The sequence below is a fragment of the Musca autumnalis genome, unplaced genomic scaffold (genome assembly GCF_047663935.1).
Source record: "Musca autumnalis isolate F117 unplaced genomic scaffold, ASM4766393v1 scaffold_4, whole genome shotgun sequence".
In the NCBI taxonomy this organism is placed as follows: Eukaryota; Metazoa; Arthropoda; class Insecta; order Diptera; family Muscidae; genus Musca; species Musca autumnalis.
Genome location: NW_027411977.1, coordinates 143,496,273 through 143,513,204, shown reverse-complemented (window position 1 = coordinate 143,513,204; position 16,932 = coordinate 143,496,273). Strand labels below are relative to the sequence as shown.

The 16,932-nt window shown below is 36.3% G+C and overlaps 1 protein-coding gene across 8 annotated transcripts in view; it reads left to right on the top strand.

Annotated features, from left to right (window-relative positions):
* The window catches only part of LOC141401731 (protein rhomboid-like), a 181,267-nt gene that overhangs the window by 29,832 nt on the left and 134,503 nt on the right, over positions 1 to 16,932 (top strand). Inside the window, exon 1 of one of the 8 annotated variants that reach the window (XM_073982130.1) lies at positions 11,773 to 12,062. The exons of the other annotated variants lie outside the window; for them this stretch is intronic. The gene's annotated coding sequence lies outside the window, so the exon portion shown is untranslated. Of the gene's footprint in view, positions 1 to 11,772; positions 12,063 to 16,932 lie in introns of those variants that run through there. 8 annotated transcript variants of the gene reach the window in all.

The window sequence follows — 16,932 nt, the reverse complement described above, 5'->3', positions numbered from 1 at the left end:
TAAAAAATCGTAAATAATTAATTTTTTTACCTTCGAAATTAATCAATAAATGTTCTCCTTAACATGCTATAATTTTACTTTTTTTGTTCAAATTGGTTTTGATTCGAACAACAAAACAGCTTGTAATTTACTTTCCCTCTTGTTAAAATCGTTGACATTCCATTCAGCCAGTCAACAGCGAAAGAAAAAAACAAACGTTAATATTTCTTAACAATTTCTTGGCAAATTTGTGTGTCACCACTCTTCGAAGGGGGACAAACCAATTTATTAGTCATTTGACAAATGTGGGGGATTGAATGAATGAATATTTAAATTGTCTTTAGAATGACTAGGTCATATTTGGATGATTGGTTTCCGTTGTTGCTGTTCTTCGCTGTAGCATTTCGCAAGTCAACATTTAAAGAGAACAGCAGAAAATAAATACACCGCTAAAACGACGAATTATCCATGTATCGTCCGTCGCACATTGAACTTGGCTGCTTGATTGCTGAATATGTGGCTGGCTTTCTGTTCACCTGATTGCCTGATATGGCCAAGTGCACGTGTAAACAGGTCTGCGGCTGGCCCAATGCTTCATGCTGTACGTCCTCCCATCCATCTATCGTTTTTTTTCTGTTCACTAACCGTAAACGAAACTGAACATTTGCTTGAGTCTTGGCACCTGATTATCACATTGCTCTTGTTAATGATACGTACGATTTGTGGTGGCTAGCGATGGCTCATGTTAAACGTCAGAATTAGAGGAAAATCATCCAGTATCTATCTGTAAATATGGCACTGTAAGCTGCAGTCTTCTAGTAGATAGATGTATGTGCGAATTTACAGTGGATCAAATTAATAATTGAACTGCAATAATAATCCTGCAAAATCCAAACACTTTCCACCACTAATTAATCTTAAGATTGAAAATGCAATTTATAACTAATAAATATAATAAATGATTTTGTTTTTGTTAACAGAGGCCACGAAAGGCCATAGTAGGGACGGGACCGACTACATATACGGTACTCTACACCACTACACTTGTGTGTAAGCTTTTCACGCATTAACATTTATATTAGGAAGACCTACTAAGTTTGTATCAAAAATATTTTCAATAAAAAGGCAACTAAAAAAATGGAATATTGGTATAGTTTGACACATTTTGATGGGTATGGGGTATTGTAACTTGCGAACAATTGTATGTTACGTATGTTATAGGTTTTGAACGCATTTCTGTAAAATCAACTGTTTTAGGACGATTCACCGAGGGATTTTTTAAAATGATTATTTAAGCCGTATTAATGTAAAAAAATAGGAAAAAGCTTGGAAGGAAATGCGTTTTTTATATTAATTCCCAATTAGTGGCTTTTCAACACAATGTACAGTTTAATGCTCTAAGAAGAAGTTAAAGAATACACTTCAGAGATTGAAGTTTCTAAAGTATGATTTTTAATATATCCACTACATAAGCCTTTAAGGCTTCATTCGAATTAAAACGGTTATATCTCTTGCGCGCAATGATCAAGGCTAATTACAAACACAGATTTCGATTGACGATTTTTTTCTTTATCTATGTATCATTCATCATGGAAAACTCAATTTTTCAAATTTTTGCCAATATGCTTTATATTTGACCACAGTTAACAATTTAATTGGCACTGATTTAAAGCTCTGGTCTTCTTGATTAGCATGTTACATGTTTTAATGCATCAAATAGAATCAGAGATATTTGTCAAAGTTTCAAAATATTAAAATTGGTCGAGCTTAGCGTTTCTCTCATAACTCTGATAGTTGTCTATCAACACCAGCGCATTGGTATTGATATAAACGTCAAACGGCCTACTTTCATTATTTTTATTTCACTTGTAGTTAGTCGGAGTTTAAAACATCTGGACTCCAGCTTCATCACAGTAAATGAAAGACTTGCTGCAATACGGATAAAACCAAAATCCTTCAACATCAGCTTTATTTGCGCTCCTGCTCCCACTGAACGACTATAGCCTATGGCCAACGAAATAATTGGGCCATACCAATGCAGCTTTAGACCAGGCACATCTACCATTGACAAATACTTTTTTACCTAGCGGCAAATCGTGGAGAAGACCCAAGAGATGCAGATCGACACTTACCATCTCCATGTCGATTATAAAGCAGCCTTCGACAGCCTTTACGTTTAATGTCTGAATTTAGTATTCTCGCATAGCTCATTGGGTTTTTATATCCTACACCACTATGTGGGGAAAATATCACCTTTGCAACGTAGTTGGTCAAACAACGAAAATATCGCAATAGCCGCTAATGAACACAACTTTTCACTTTTGCGATTTTAATAATAATGACGAATATCACATCTTTGGTTAGGGACCTTCCAAAAACAAAGTCTGACTATGAAAGTAGAATATCCCATCTTTACAATGATGCAAGGTAGGTTGGGGTAGGTAGCCAAATAAAGGAGATATCGCAATAGTCGTTAATACATCCCATTTTTTAATTTTTTTAAAATCACGCTACACGTCGAAATTTTGATTGGATCGTCACGAAATTTTTTGTGTCAGAGAAAGAAGCCTATTGATGGTTGGCGTACATCCCACTTTTCCATTTTTTTGTTTTAGTTGTACTGACGATGCACTTAAGTGCGTTTCAACACAACTGACCTGTATTAATGAAGACATTCAGAGCAAAGGCGCTAAGCTATCCCAATTTTAATATTTTGAATTTTAACATTCAAAAGCTTATGCACAGGGGTAGTGGTGTAGGGTATCACATAGTCGGCCCCGACCCGACTATAGCCTTGGCTCACTTGTTTAAGATGACATTAAGAGATACACGGTCCCCAGTTAAAATAGAAAAAAATCTCTCCAAACAGTTCACTACCAAAAGAAGTTTCAGGTTAGGAGATAGCCTTTTGTGCAATCTATTCACCAATCTGCACGAAATGCGCGATGTCACGTGTTAGCTTCTTATGCTGACGATATTGACATCATGGGTCAACCAGTAAAAGAAGTAACAGATACTTTTAAGAAGGTTGATGGTATCGACGCGAAATGCGTCCATAAAACTCGGACTAACGCACAGTTTGAAAAAATACCGATATAGCGTGCAGAAAATCGAAAAATGGTATTCAAAGAAGCTATTCAACTATAGTACAGTATAAAACTAGAAGGTTGACTGTACTTAACGGTATATACAATTATTGGAATTGATTAGTCGGAACGGAATAACGACTCATTTAACGTAGATATTTGTTACAGTGTTCACGATGATGTTTTTTAGTTGTAAATTTGTGATAGGAGTGTACTGTCTGTGAACATATTATTGTCGAATTTTTGGTATTTTTGGTTTATCGAACAGGTATTTAACTAAATTAAACAGGTTTATAAGCCATGAGTTATGTTAATTTAGATGTTACTGTTTAATTATATGTAACGTCCAATTTATTCCATTTCTGCAATTAAAATAGGGGTAAAGTAAAAAATCGGATCAGATCGTATCGGATATTTTTTTTAATTTTTATATATATTGTCTAGAATAACCTCTCAAATTACTTCCTGCGACTTTTTGCGATTTTTGACTTTTTCCCATTTTCAAGTAAATATGCCAATTTAGCGCAGAATGCTTTTTAAAGTTTAGTTCAAATAAAATTCTGGAAAAAATTTTGATATAAAATCTTATATATCACTTGGAATTGATCACAGCATAGCAGATAAGAAAATATAAATTGAAAACGTCGGTCCTACCTTTCCTAGGAAATGGGGGGAAGTACGAAAGTGAAAGTAGTAAAGCGTCTCCAAACAAACTGATAAATACAAGTTTTTATTGCTAAACAGAACACGATGGGGTGATTTTGAACTCTTATTATACACTGCACAACAAATTATGTATATTAAAACCAGATTTCAGCCGTTTCGGTTGAATGGTGTGGCTGAAACTTTAAAAATACCGAAAATCGGGCGATATCGTTCTATGGGGGCTATATCAAAACGTGAACCTATACCGATAATTCTCAGTCGGAATGTTTTGTACTCTCAACGAAGACTTAATCCCAAATCTTAGCTTTTAAAATATGATCTAATGTTGGATAATGTGGCCAAAACCTTCAACATTATCCAAATCGGGCGGTACCTTTCTACCCCCAACTAAGACTACATACCAAACTTTAGCCATTTCGAAAATCGGGAGGTACTGTTATATCGGAGCTATACCAGTAAAAGTATAAAAACTATATAAAAATACAAATTTGTCCAAAATATTAATAAATGAAGTAAAATAGTCAATTTAAAGATATTCTTATCTAAATTATAAATAAACATACAATAAAACATCGACTTTTATTTTCTGCACGCTATATCTGTATTTTTTCCCACTGTGTAACGGTGGCTGTTGCTTCCTGTAAATTTGAGGCAGTTAAAGACTAAGTCTACCTCGGCACCGCCATAAACACAACAAACAACATCAGTTGTGAAATAAAGGATAATTGTATTGGCCAAAAGATATTACGTTGGCTTAAGTAAGCACTTTAAAAACAAAGCCACATCTCTTGAAACAAAAATAACTTTTTACAAAACACTGATACTATCAGTGCTAATATAATATATATAATATGTATATCCGAAGCCCGAGTACTTGCGCAAGTAGATAAGGCAGTTCTTGGTGTGTTTAAGAGAAAAATTCTTCGAAATATCTGCGTTGACCGGGAATATCGACGTCGAATGAATCATGAGCTGCATCGGCTATACAACAACACCAGTAAAGTGAAACGTATTGAGATATAACGGTTGCGATGGCTAGGCTATGTCATAAGAATGAAAGATGATGAACGCGCTAAAAAGATGTATAAATATGGGCCACATGGCGGTACACGAAGAACTAGAAGGCCAAGGTTTCGATGGAGCAAGCAAGTGGAGGACTAGATCGAAAACGCGGTATTCCAAATTGCCGTTGAAATATCCCTACTAGAAGCTGAAATATTCGCAAAAAAATAAATCTTTTTTGCCCACTCCGACTTCTGAACTAGAAGGCCAAGGTTTCGATGGAGAAAGCAAGTGGAGGACTAGATCGAAAACACGGAATTCCAAATTGCCGTTGAAATATCCCTACTAGAAGCTGAAATATTCGCAAAAGAATAAAACTTTTTTGCCCACTCCGACTGCTGCCCACTCCGGCTTCTTCCTCTGTGGTACGGACATCAACTCCCAAAAATTCCTAATAATCCGATCTTTGCATCAATGTAAGAAAGATCGGCCGAACTTTAATCTTTTTTACTCGTTATTCTTTTACATTCATTACAAACCACTGTACATCTGTAGGTAGGTGCTGATGTTTGTGTTCAGCTCTTTGTCGGTAATTAGAGTTTGAAAACCTTATATTATCGTTCGGGGGTAATGGTATCGGTGTTGTTTAGCTTGCGTCTAACACTTGAACTATTTTTTAGTTATTGTTGTTAATTTTAAGACGATTTGATGTTAGACATCGACGGAATACCGGCGTTCACTGTTATTGCCGTTTCGGGCATGTGGCAATTGTTTACGCTCAGTTGAATGTAAACGCCGCTACTCATTTCCAAGTGCTGCGGCTGGTGTTTGAGGAAGCACAAACAATAATGCTTCACGTTGTGCCCGGGTAAGCTTCACTGAATTCTGGGCCATTACATGAAAATCGTTTGGGGTACACAAACATAAAGAATATTTTGCCGGCATATAATGAAGTGCCGTTCAGTAGTTAAGCTCTATTCACGCCGCATCCATGAAAGTACCTACCTCAATAAAAGTATTGTTGCAGAATTTTGTGTTGTTGGGTAAAGGCTTCTTGGTAGTAGAATGCCACACTACTACTGTTCGGTCATATTTTATACTCTTTGTTAAAGTTAATTGAGTTAACTGTACATCATCTATCCATCTAAATGTGTCTAATGAAGGTTTAAGATGAGTCGCACAGGCCGCAATAGACTGTAAAAAACAACAACAATTTCCATACTAAATTAATTATGTTGTGTATAAACATAAGTATATTGGCTAATAATGGCCAAGAAGTTGCTGTGTTTTGCCTGAAATCTGTTACAGGTGATCTTTTAAGTTGTTTGTCAATTATCTTCCAATTAAATTTTCAATAAGAAAGGAGTGCCTTTTAAATTATTACAGAAAATTGTTTTTATTGTTTAATATTTTACAAAAATGTGGTGTGTGTTATACATACATATGTATGTATGTGGTGCTAATGATCATTTTTTTCAAATTGTATTTATTTATTTTTGAACTAAAGCAAACTTTCAACAAACATTTCATCAACTCCATATTTATTTCGATTCGCCAAATTCGGTCATAATTGAAGGCGAACAGCATATTCTCAAGATGTTGTCGTGTGTTCTTTCCCAAAATGGTTCTTCGCATAAAATTATAAATTTTATTACCAATGTACGCCTCGTCTATAACGCAAAATTAGTTGTTAAAAGTGTTTCTTAAACATTCTATTCATAGAAATCTACATTGTCGAGAAACCACTTCGCATTGTTAGCAAGCAAAAAAAAAAAAACGCACACACACTCACTCTACTTACTGCACGTTTGCTGCGTTGCTGCTATTTTAAGCATAGACAGAGGCAGAGATTGAGTGACTCGCAGTTAGCATCTGGCCATAAATGTCACCCACCATTAAAAATCGTCGGACACATTTAAGAATAACAGCTAACAGATATATGAATTAATAGCCTAATTTTTCTCCAACTAAGCATGCCATGATTTGTCACTCTCGCTCGCTCGTCTTAGGCCCACACGCATATATCGGGCGCAGCAAACAATCAAATGAGACGTGTCGCTGAGCGGAACGACATAACGTATTTGTTGATCATTATTATCGAAACCAACAGAAATAACAACAACATTAGCAATGATTTTTGTTTTCTTCAATAAAATTGAAAGATATGTTGTTTTTGTGACAACACTAAAAATTATTCGTGGGATAGCAGAATAATTTCGAACAAGAAATATATTCGCATAAAATTGTTATATGATAGAAATTATGTAAATTAGTATAAACTCCATTAAAACGCCTACTGGTATTGTGACTATTGTTTTTTGTTAGTTATTATTGAACTTAAAGTAGGAAATTCTGTTAACAGACTGAATAGGGTAAAAAGTCGGAGTCAAGTGGAGTAATTTTTGTACAGCTCGTGCACGGGCAAGTTTATTTAAACGCATAGATTATAGTCGGGACGGCCTCGTGCTGCGATTCCTTACATGCTTATATCATATCTTATATCCTCTGCAAAACATTTTCGTATAAGCTAAACTAACAAAATATTTCAATTTCTCTCTATTTGTTGCTTTACTTTTCCTTCGATCTCTCCTTCGACTTGTTTACTCACTCCATCGAAGCCTTAGCCTTCCAGTTCTGAGTGCACCGCCACGCGGTCCGCACCTTTTAGGGGGCTCATTATCCCTTATTCTTATGACATGACCTAGCCAAAGCAATCGTTGTATCTTTTTGTTATGCGATAGCATTCATATTGAAACTAAGGAAACCAAAAAATGGGTAAAACTATTGTAAGACGTGGGCGTGGACAATTCCATTATGGAAATTACGTAATTTTTGCAAATTTCTGGAGAAACTTACATACTTAATTGACCCTCTACAGAATATTTGTCCTATAAGCCGAACTAAGGAAATATTTCCATTCCCCTCTATTTGTTGCTTTATATTTCCATTTTGGAATACCGCGTCTTTCGATCTAGTCTTCCACTTGTTTACTCCAGAGAGGCCTTCACAGACGTATCCAGGGGGAGGTAGGGTTTTATACATTTTTTGTATATTTTACTCACAAAGCTTCAAATTTTATGCGTTGGTCCTTGAGACCTTGTACCCCATGCTGCCCGTATTTATACGCCTCTAGCAATGGTCCACCATAATGTGGAGGGTATAATTAAATTTGTCATTCCGTTTGTAACACATCAAAATATTCATCGGAGACCCTATAAAGTATATATATATCAGGGTAAAATTCTAAAAAAAAAATCTAAAAAAAAAATCTAAATCGATATAACCATCCGCAGCTTTTAAGATAGAGCTTTGTAATATGGTATAGAAGTTTCTATTACTCCTAGTATGTTTGGTATTGAAACTGGGCTATATCGGTCCACGTTTTGGTATATGTAGCCCCATAGAACGGTGCCACCCGACTTTCGGTATTTTGAAGGTTTCAGCTTCATTATCACACCGAAATGGCTGACATTTGGTACTTAGTCTTCGTTGGGGGTATTAAACTTTTCCCCAGAATTTTGTTGATATAGGTCCACGCCTTCATATAGCCCCCATAGAACGGTACCTCCCAATTTTTGGTATTTTGAAGGTTGTGGCCTCAATATTCCTTTGAAATGGCTGAAATTTGGTATTTATTATTCGTTGGGGGTATTCAACTTTCCCCTCTAAATTTGTCGGTATAGGTCCATGCCTTCATATAACCCCTATAGAACGGTACCTCCCGATTTTCGTATTTGTGAAAGATTTTCGATATGGTAGTAATGTTGGCCTTGCACTATGCATGTACATCTTCCAATTCGTAAGTTGCGCCTTCTCTATAAAGAATCCAGAAATTCCAGATGTTGATTCAAAGATCATGGTCCTTAACACGTTTGCGGGGGTCGTCACTTTATGGGGGGTTTATTTTTCTTTATACCCTCAGCATTTATGCTAACGAGTGTATATGAGTGAAAGTCTTAGGTTCGACTTTCCATAAATCCCAACACTTACGTCGTATTTCGTTTCAGGGCAGTTATAATACAGTGCGTAATTGTTTGTGATCAGTTCGTCTGCCCGAATCCATCGCCAGACGATGTAAGACGAACTTTGTTCTTACCAAGTACATTCATCAGTGCGTAAACTGAAACCACTCTGTAAAGAGTTCGGACATTCAGCTCAGAAGTGTTTTATTTTTCTTTTGCTTTGTTTGCCATAATTGCTTGCTATTGTATAGGGGTGGGTTACTAACCCGACGCCCAACTTTTGTTTTTACATCCTCAGCATTTATACTAACGAGGATATATACACTTTCATTCGGTCAAAATATGCCTAATTGATATAATGATTTTAGATCCCCAAGTATGTTTGGACGAAATCCTCTTCAGACAAATTGGGTCGAATTACCAATGTCCATCCGTCTGTCTGTCTGGCTGCAGCGCACGATAACTCTCGAACAGATGAAGCGATTCGATTCAAAATTTTCGCACGATACTTTTGAACTGATCAACCGATTGGGTGCAAAATTTGGGCTTCTTAATGTTTTGTTCAAGCTTAGTTTAAGTTCGAAGATGGGACATATCGGTCCACTCCTTTGGGTACCTCCCACACAAAATTTAGGAAAAGTGCAGTTTAAGGGCTGCTCTCGAATCGCTTTGATTTTTGTTGTAACAACTTGTATTCGCTGCACCACTTACGAGGTACAAGTTTTTTTTTAAAGCAAGCCCATACTTCCTTCTGGAACAGCTAATTTGGTCCAAAATTTTCAAAGATGAATGTTTCAATTCACACAGGCTGATGGAATATCTTTTTTCATAGCAAGTTGATTTTCGGAGGGACGGGTTACTAGCCCAACGACCAACCCAATTTTATGGGTGAACGCGGCACATGTTAGCTTACTACCTCTAATGGGTGTTCAGGGCAGTTCCTCTGGCGACATCGGTCAGTTTCCGCCAGCGATAATAGAGGGACCAAGATAAGTCCAGGGGATAGCCATGTTAAAACCGTTCTGTACCGTTGCTTGGTTGGTATCCCTACGTCACCCATTTGGGGAAACATGTTTTGGAAATATCTTTTGGAATTTCAGTTTAATTTGAATATTGTACAACTTGCTCTATAGCTCAGTGATAAAAACAATTATTTCCGTCGTCACAATATGTCGTTTGAAATATGGGCACCTTAGCGGAAGACGTAGCATACTAAAATTATTTTATAAATTTTTTATATTTGATTGGAAAATAGGGTTTAGCCCGACATATTGCATTTAGAATATGTTGTAATATGCTAGAAATTTCAGTCGTTCAACTAAAAAATACTTGTTGTGGTGTAGTATAAAAATCAAATGAATGACAAGTAAAGAAGTATTGCCCACCTTATATATTAAATTTGCACAACCATATTTCCCTTTCTCTTCCCTAGGGTACGAAAGTCAGCCTAATACCCTCCCAGAGGTATTTTAATAAGCAATTCCATGAACAAAAATTGATTTGAATGTTTTTAAAATGCCTTGGTGTCTGATTGCAGTGTTTTAAAGCTCAGCGTAATACTCAAATTAGGTTCTTAATAAGCAAATAGAAAAATGCAAATGAATTACTGTAAAGTTTTAATTTTAAACTAGAACTTTTTCAATAAAGTGCAGACCGAAACCTGCAGCTTATTTTTCGAATAATGTATTTAATGTTATTCCCGATGTTTAAAATAAATTCGAATTCTGATTTTAAAGCTTTCTTTTCGATTGTAATATTGGGAAATTATATATTAATATATCACGGTGTGCCTTAACACAATTTAAATGGAAGGTGCTTACACCTAATAAGTTTTTGTAGAATCTGAAACTACAATGCTCATAGATGAGAAATATCAATAAACGAAAAAAATCGCCGGAGGGATTTTCAAATAAATCGCGATTTAAGTTCACATTTTTAGGGGTTCTTTAGGTTTCCACGATTTTGCTTGGAAACCGCGAGTTCTATGTATATGGTTCTAAAGAAAATGTTGTAGCTGTGAAAATTCTCCACAAGATTGGCCTTTATGATATTTTCGTAGGTTTTACCGTGTTTGAGATATAGAAGTTCAAATTGAGACAATGCAATGACTGTATCACCTCCTTATAAAACAATATCATGCTCAGTGCGCCTTAACTAACTTTTAATGAAAACCGCTTACACATATGAAGATTTCGCGGATTCTGAAACAGCAATGTTCATAGATAAGAAAAAAAAAATCGCGATCAAAATTTACAATTTTAGGTTTTTTTTAGGTTTTCACGATTTTGCTTGGAAACCGCAAGTCGTATCGAAATGAATCTAAAGAAAATGTTGTTGCTGTGAAAATTCTCTACAGGACTGACCTTTAGGCTTTTTTCGTAGGTTTTACCATTTTTGAGATATAGAGGTTCAGTTCAAATTTTTAGGTTTTTATCTTAAGTCTTCAAGAATTTGCTTGGAAACCGCAAGTCATATCAAAATGGGACTAAAGAAAATATTGAAGCTTTGAAAATTCTCTACAAGATTAGATGATTTGATTTTTCCTAGGTTGTACCATTTTCAAGATATATAAGTTTAATTTGGGAAATTGCAGTAATGACATTGTTTTATAAGGAGGCGATACAGTCAGTGCATTGTCTCAATTTGAACTTCTATATCTCAAAAATGGTAAAACCTACGAAAATATCATAAAGACCAATCATATGGAGAATTTTCACAGCTACAACATTTTCTTTAGAACCATTTACATAGAACTAGCGGTTTCCAAGCAAAATCGTGGAAACCTAAAGAACCCCTAAAAATGTGAACTTAAATCGCGATTTATTTGAAAATCCCTCCGGCGATTTTTTTCGTTTGTTGATATATCTCATCTATGAGCATTGTAGTTTCAGAATCTGCAAAAACTTCCCAGGTGTAAGCACCTTCCATTTAAAATTAGTTAAGGCGCACCGTGATATTCGAATGATTTCAATACAAAATTACTCAAATTGCACAGAGGAAAATAATGTGGTGATTTCCTTTCTCCCACACACCACACCAAACTTGTGACGTCTACCAATGAAATACAATGTAAAACCGCAAATCAATTCAAAGTTAATAAGAACGAACACACATTCATCGAATTGACTAAAACGATTACACTTGAAAATCCAGTTGAAATCAAGTATTTCTCATAAGGTAACCACCACAAATTACCGGTTACATAGACACATTTCGTATTGCACATTCGACCTTGGCCACTTGTGGCCATTTATATTTGGAAAATCGCCTGCAATAGCATTTGTCTAGCTACATTGATGAAAAAAAAATACAAACAAAAAATTCAACAATAAATATATTGCCAGATTTTCTACAATATAATGATTCGGTAAGTTATGTGGCGAGTCGTGGAAAATGACACTTTGCAAATTATACAAAATTTATATATTTTTATGAGACCGAATGAACAAACGAACAGTGGGAAATTTTTAGCAACAACGAACGATGGCGACAAGTCTTTATGGTCGTTTTATTTGATTTGTGTTTGCACCGGTAGCTGTCGCAGTGGTGCGGCAATATCGGATGTTTTTCCTCGCTATTGGCTGTAGTTCAACTTTTTTTGTCAGCCGATCAATGACGTACACAACGCCAACCCGAGTATTTTAATTTAAGAACATGTGTAGCGATTTGAGGTTATTTTTAAAGAATCTTTCAAACAAAATGATTCAAATGACACAACTGTCTAGCGGTGCTAATATGGCTATGATGCCATAATATCGATATGTATGTGTGCAAGTGTGAATGGCAAAATAAAAACAAAAAATTAAATATACCCCCAAAATATTAATCTACATGCATACATGGATACACTGTGTCAGGGACGTTTGCAGGGCGTGACCCAAGGGGCCCTGTGCTTTTTGCTAAGGGAATTTCTGGGTCATAGAAAACTCGAAAAGCTCAAACCTTCAGAATATATATGAAATCAGTAGATACGGTTATATGGAGCTATAGCAAAACATTGACCTACATATCGTCGGTGTCATACTTAAGAGTTCCATACGCCATTTTCCCTTTTTGAGATAATCGCATTTTAATGTTTGCGTCACAACTGCATGTAGATGATTTAAGAAAATATTTATATTTTTCACTTTGACTATTAATAATATTATGTTGAATATCTTTGTAAAAGTTTGGGGGAATATCTGTTGGAACATAAAGGTTATAGAAGATTTGTTAAAAATAGAATTTTTGTCGTTTTTTCCATATCCACACTTATGACCCAAATGTAAAACAAACACATGGAACAAATTGACAAAAAATTTCGCATCTTTGTCTCAATAAATTCAAAAATGCTGAATCGAGAATTAAAATTCTAATTTTTTTAAATGTGTTTTTAAATTTGTAGGTTATTAAAATATTAATTTTATACCTGGAAAAAACTTATGCTTCCTCGTCGAAACGTAGATGTATCGGAAACTAGAACAGATAGGAAAGTGCCGACCTAAAATTCTGAAAGAGCATACGCGAAAACCCTGGAAACCACCTATATCTCAAAAAGTAAAAATGGCCTATGGAACACTTAAGCATGACGATATGTCAGCAATATTTGGTATATGTACTTCAGGTTCATAGAGAAATCATTGTCAGTTTAATTCGGAAGAAAAATGTGGTCTAAACTTTCAAAGTACGTGAAATTTTGTGTGGGAGGTACTGAAAGGAGTGGAAAGGTATGACATATCTTTGAACTTAATCAAAGTTTAGACAAAATATTCCGAGGTGAAAAGTTTGGTCCACATCGATTGGCAGTCCGTGAAGCTATTAGAAGAGATGTAATTTCAGGTGAAATTAAGCAACTGAATTTATCCCGAATGCCAGTCTACAAGGCATTCGGGATAAATGAGACGCGTCGAGACAAAAAGCCCTATCAGGACCAAAGATAAGGTGCACTTATGCAAAAATCTTAAACTTTTGTGAAGGAGTTATAGCAAGAAGTTGTCCGACGTAGTTTAGTTTTGGACGTGATTCAAGTTTGAGAGAAATATTACGATACGCAAATTTTGAACCAATGTGTGTCATTCTATCGCGCCCACTAGCCATTTTTGTTGATGACCGTAGCATTTTTTTACAGTATTTGGATTATTATGTGAAGAAGCATGGATTTGCGCACGAAAAACATTATATCGCTGTAAAAAGGATTACCTTCGGTAAAAATTTCAAAACGGTCCTCAAATAGCCTTTAAACTGCACTTAAACAAAAACGAACTCTTGTCCTTGTTTTTATAACAGAGTTTTTATTTTATGTTTGTAATATCATTTTTCAGCTTAATCTGATTCTGAGTATGTCTTCAGTTTGAGGAATGTAACTGTTTCGATGGGATGTAAACAGGGCAGTTGAAAAGGTGCAGTATAGTGTGTTTGACAGTATTAAAGGGTTTTGATAAGTCAATCGTCACCATCACTGTTCACACAGTATGCTCTGGTTGAGCCCTAGACTATATGTGTGGAGATGACGTGCAGCACTGTTGTCGTGATGTGCTGCTTACGGAGCCCATGCTGATGATCAGCAACTTGATAGCAATTTCTGACACTGGGAAGGACTCAAGGGTCTTTGTTACGGTCAGGAAAAGCGAAATTGGTCTGTACGCTTCACCTTTGCTGGCATCCTTGTCTAACTTCAGTAGAGGGGCCACCCTTGTGGTGGTACATTCGCGGCAGAAAGACATATAATGCGACGTGATACTCTTCTCTTCGCCCTGTCACTCCAAGGGTGTCGATTGAAAAAACTTGCGCTCCTCTTCGGATCAGACAGCGTAACGTCGCCAAACCTGAACGAGGTCCTATCTTCTTCTCTCCACCGTTCGAGAGTAACTTCAACGTTGCTCTCAGTTGACTTATTCCATCTCCAATGGTGCAATTCTTCAGATGATTTAACCACTTGTTCCGCTTATGCTCACCGACTTGTTAACTATCAGTGTCAGCTTCCTGACTCTGGGGTCAGTGAGTCGAAGAACGTCGAAGCTCATCACGCTCATTTTCTAGGTGGCTGCAGCAATGATGATGTCTCGGAACATCTTTTCTGCTATCCGAACATCAGAAGGGTTGGGCAGATCTCTGAAGCAAAGATTAGCGGACTCCCTGAAATTCGGCCAGAAAGACAGTCGGACGGATATGTCAAAATCGAATCAAAATATTCTGAAACGGACTTCGTCCAAACAATGTTGGTCCGAAGATACTTTGGGTCTGAAATTATTATTTTGCAGAGGCACATTTTCATCCTATCAAAGTGTAATGCCCTCGTTAGCCTAAAGGTTGGAAAATGTGTATGTCCCCAACCTTTAGGCTAACGAGGGTATTACATTTTGAAACGGCACATTTCCATCATATCAAAATATATATTCCCTCGTTGACCTCAAGGCTGGGAGTACACAAATATTCGAAATTCCATTCTATGCTGACCCTCCGAAATATTTGTTGATCTTAACCAAATTCAATAACAGCCGTTCAATTCAATCAATATCACGAAGAATACGGCCTCTAGAGTGGTTAAAACATTTTGACCCATATAGACCAGGACAAGTCTGGTCCTTTAAATCCACCTTCGTGCGGACAGAATTGGAAACGTCCTTCAACAACTCCTACGTTTTAATGGGACGGAGGCAGTATTTGCCAAGAAGTCTTAAATGAAGATTTATTTCAACCGACTCAGGCTTTGGGAAATTACAACAGTCAGCCCAGCGGATTTATAAATAAAAGATATGTGTTTCAGTATGTCATCATAAGGAGCTTACCAGTCTTGATATTAAGGTCTATAAGGGAGGAAACGTGTGTTGGTACCGCAACTTTTTGATCCTTCGGATTTATTTATAAAATACGATATTTACTATGGCATGAGTATTTGCGAATTCAGACGGGCCTTGATGTCAAGAGGTTTTACAAGATTATCGCTTGGACAACTCTAACCAAGATGCACCATTGCACAGGACAGCCATACCATGAGTGAGAGAGGTCTTTTCTGCTGGCATCAATTCAAAGATCCACTTCACTGGATTTGCCGCCCAGTACCCTATAAGTTGAGTATAATCAGTGAACCACAAATGTTAGTGCAATCAAATCACCACAGTTACATTGATGCAGCCATTTCACTGCAGGAAGCGAGATCTATTCACCTCTTACGATCTAGAACTAGCAAATGGCATCCTATTTAATAATAAAGATCTATGCCCGGTTTTTATTCCCAGGCATGGCAACCTCTCATTTTCAATAATGGCAAATATACATTCAGCGTTATGTTGGCTACATTTCCGTAATATTACAGCCATGTAAAACTTATGTAAAAGTGGTGTCATAAAACACCACTTAGGACTCGGAATCGGGGTGCACTCGTTGATATACGAGAAGTCTCTATTCTCCATGTTTATTAGAAAATACCCAGCAAAAAAAGTCCTCCCAAAATCATGGGTTTTGTAAGGGATTTTTGGCAGCCGTAACTACTCGCAAACCCCCTTTCTTCCCCATTATTTTTACAAGGGCATGTCGCACTCAGTTTGTACTTATTTTATGACCACTAGAATAACTAGTTATTCTGTGGCCACTAGAAGTTGAAAAGTAAGTTGAAACAAAATCTATTTTTAGAACAGTTGATGTAGAGATTTTTTTAATTTCATCACTCTTCTTATTTTTATTTTACTTTATTTTATTTCGCTCGCTGTGCGAGTTGAACGCACGAAACCTCTGATTTCTAGCCAAAGACACTACATACTATGTCACGCACAGGAACATTAAGGGTTGCTTAGGAACTTAAATGTGCAGTGCACATGTGCACCACGAACTGTTATTTTTTAATTAAAAAACTCGCGTGCCGACAGTGAGCTTTGAACACACAACCCTAGGATTTATAGTCGGACACACACTCACTGTGCCACCGTCCTCATTACTTAGTGAAGAGCAAAGTAAGTAGGTTTGCCTTGTAATTTTTTTTAGAAGTATCCCATTACTTTTCAGATTACTTGTAATGGGAAAAGAAGCTTGTTTACATTACTTTGTATTCAGAATAACATTAGCTGATACAATATCAGTAGATAAAATACCACACAACCGTTTCGAGTTTTCCAACGAAAAGGAAATAACATTTGGCCACGGAAGTAAATCTGACACAACAATTGCGAGAGGAATTTATTTAACATATAATATAGCTTAAACATTTTGGGTAGCGACCAAAAAACACAAAAAGTCAGAAATAAATATTTTATTTTTCTTTA